Genomic DNA, 2,698 nt, shown 5'->3' with positions numbered 1-2,698 from the left:
GTACTTCCCGACCGCTCCGCTTCGGCAAATTCCTTTCCAATAATGCACTCATAGTTTCCTTTCGGCGGAGACTTGGGTGGTTTTGTCAAGGCAGCCAGAGTGCACTTTGCTTTCACCAGATCTACCTTCTCCTCCGGAGGTGGATGTCTCTTTGCTTTCAACCCTTGAAACCAGTCACCTACTTCGGTTCGCGCGATCTTCGCATTCTCCTCCGGGGTCCTCTCGTATGGTAACTTCTCTGGAGTCTTCAGAGAAGGACCGAATCTGTATGTTCTCCCGCCTCTGGCTGTACTGCTAGACGCCGACCGAGCAGACGGAGTGGTTGTCTTCTTTACTTGCTTACGAGGCGGAGGAGAAGGACTACGACGTGCCGGAGCAGCTGGAGCGGCGGCAGGTCCCTTCCGCCCTTGCTGACGAGGCAGAGAAGGAGGAGGCTGGCTGCTCGGGCACGTCGGCGCAGGCGGAGAAGGAGGCAGAGTGCCGCCATGCGCCGGAGAAGGAGCCGGTCGAGTGCCCTGATCGTCACTCGCCGGAGGAGGAGGCGGTGGAGGAGGCGGAGTGCCCTGACTCGCCGGAGGAGGAGGCAGTGGAGGAGGCGGAGTGCCCTGACTTGCCGGAGGAGGAGGAGGAGGCGGAGGCATCCAGTTCGGAAGATTGATGAGCTCCTTCCGCCATAGGCATGGAGTCTTCAGAGCAGACCCTAGCCTAGTCTCCCCTTCACCGGTAGGGTGGTCAAGCTAGAGGTCCTCAAATCCCTCCGTTATTTCATTCACCATCACCCTAGCATATCCTTTTGGAATCGGCCGGCAGTGAAAAGTTGCGCCGGGTTCAGTAGGATAAACAGAGCCAACAGCCGCCTTGACCTTCAAATTCATCCATTGCGTCATAAGGTGGCAATTTTGAGACTCCATGATAGCATCCACGGGATAGCTGGCAGGAGCCGTCAAGGCATGCTCCGGCTGAAGCAGCTCGATGGAAGCCACGCTGCTTCTCCGCTGAGATGGCGGGGTAGCTTTGGGGGAGGCTTCGGCAGTACGTTTGCTGCGATTTGCTTCTTGTTCCTCTATCGCTTGTACCCTTACTTGCAGCGCCTGCATTTGGGTCTGCTGCAATTTTTTCCTCCTCTCCTGGGATTTGTAACCGCCTGCGTCCGGAAACCCAACCTTCCATGGAATGGAGCCTGGCGTGCCTCGTGTCCGTCCAGGCTGCTCAGGATTCCCGAGGGCCATTGTGAGCTCGTCGTTCTCTCTATCTGGAAAGAACGTCCCTTGCTGCGCTGCTTCGATATACTGATGAAGCTTCCTGACTGGTATGTCCATTTGATCGTTCGTCCAAATGCACTTCCCTGTTACAGGGTCCAACGTTCCGCCAGCCCCGAAGAACCAAGTCTGGCAACGGTCTGGCCAGTTAATTGTCTCTGGTTCGATCCCTTTATCAACCAGATCATTTTCAGTCTTGGCCCACTTAGGCCGGGCTATGAGGTAGCCACCTGACCCCGTGTGATGGTGATGCTTCTTCTTCGCAGCATTTTGCTTGTTTATCGCCGACATCTTCTTACTCTTTTCCGATGTCTTGTGGGACACAAATGCGAGCCAGTGATCTCTGATCTTCTCATATCTGCCCTTGAATTCTGGTGTCTCTTTATTTTCGACAAATTTATTCAGCTCTTTCTTCCACCTCCTGAATAGTTCTGCCATCCTCTTAAGAGCAAAAGACTTGATTAATTTCTCTTTAACTGGGTTCTCTGGATCATCCTCTGGCGGTAGGGTGAAATTTGACTTCAGCTCAGTCCAAAGATCATTTTTCTGCATATCATTGACATAAGACACCTCAGGGTCTTCTGTAGCCGGCTTTAACCATTGCTGGATGCTGATCGGGAACTTGTCCCTAACCAAAACCCCGCACTGAGCAACAAATGCGCTCTTTGTCCGGAGGGGTTCAATCGGTTGGCCGTCGGGCGCGATTGCTATGATCTCAAACTTTTCATCCGAGCTCAAGTTTTTCTTCGGGCCTCGTCTCTTTACCGAAGTTGTGCTCGATCCGGAGGGCTAGAAAAAAGAACAAAGACTTAATTAATATGTGTACATACCAAAACAATGAATGCATCAATTAGCTAGTCAACAGAAGCTTAACTAATATATATACCTGGCCGGACTCGGTTCGGTCACCGGAGACGTCATCACGGTCTCCTCCTTGCACCGGCATTGGGTCACCGGAGCCGTCCTCACGGTCTCCTTGCACCGGCATTAGGTCACCGGAGCCATCATAATCATAGCCAGTTGCTTCCAGACCATCCGTGTCGTTGAGAAACAACGAGCAGACGGCATCACTTCCTCGTGCGATTATGTCCCCCAACAACTCTTATTGTACTTCGTCTCGGGCAGTGTCCATAGTTTCTACAAATATTTACAACATGGTAATTATTATTCAAACATGACAGATGGATATATTAGTGGCAAACGTATAACTAATATTAATTAGTGGCCTCGACGCTGCTTCTCTAGGGTTTGGGGTGGCCTCGACGCTGCTTCTCTAGGGTTTGGGGTGGCCTCGACAACGCTTCAAGGATAAAAAAAGAAGAGGAAGAAGAAAAAAAAAAGAGGAGAAGAAAGAATAGAGGAGTAATTTTTTTATCGGGAACGAGGGTCGTCGAGGGTCACCGAGCGGTAGAGGAAACCCTAAATAGAAAGTATCGTCG

Source organism: Triticum aestivum, chromosome 5A, assembly GCF_018294505.1.
Source record: "Triticum aestivum cultivar Chinese Spring chromosome 5A, IWGSC CS RefSeq v2.1, whole genome shotgun sequence".
Classification (NCBI taxonomy): Eukaryota; Viridiplantae; Streptophyta; class Magnoliopsida; order Poales; family Poaceae; genus Triticum; species Triticum aestivum.
Note: the sequence above shows the minus strand (reverse complement) of the source record.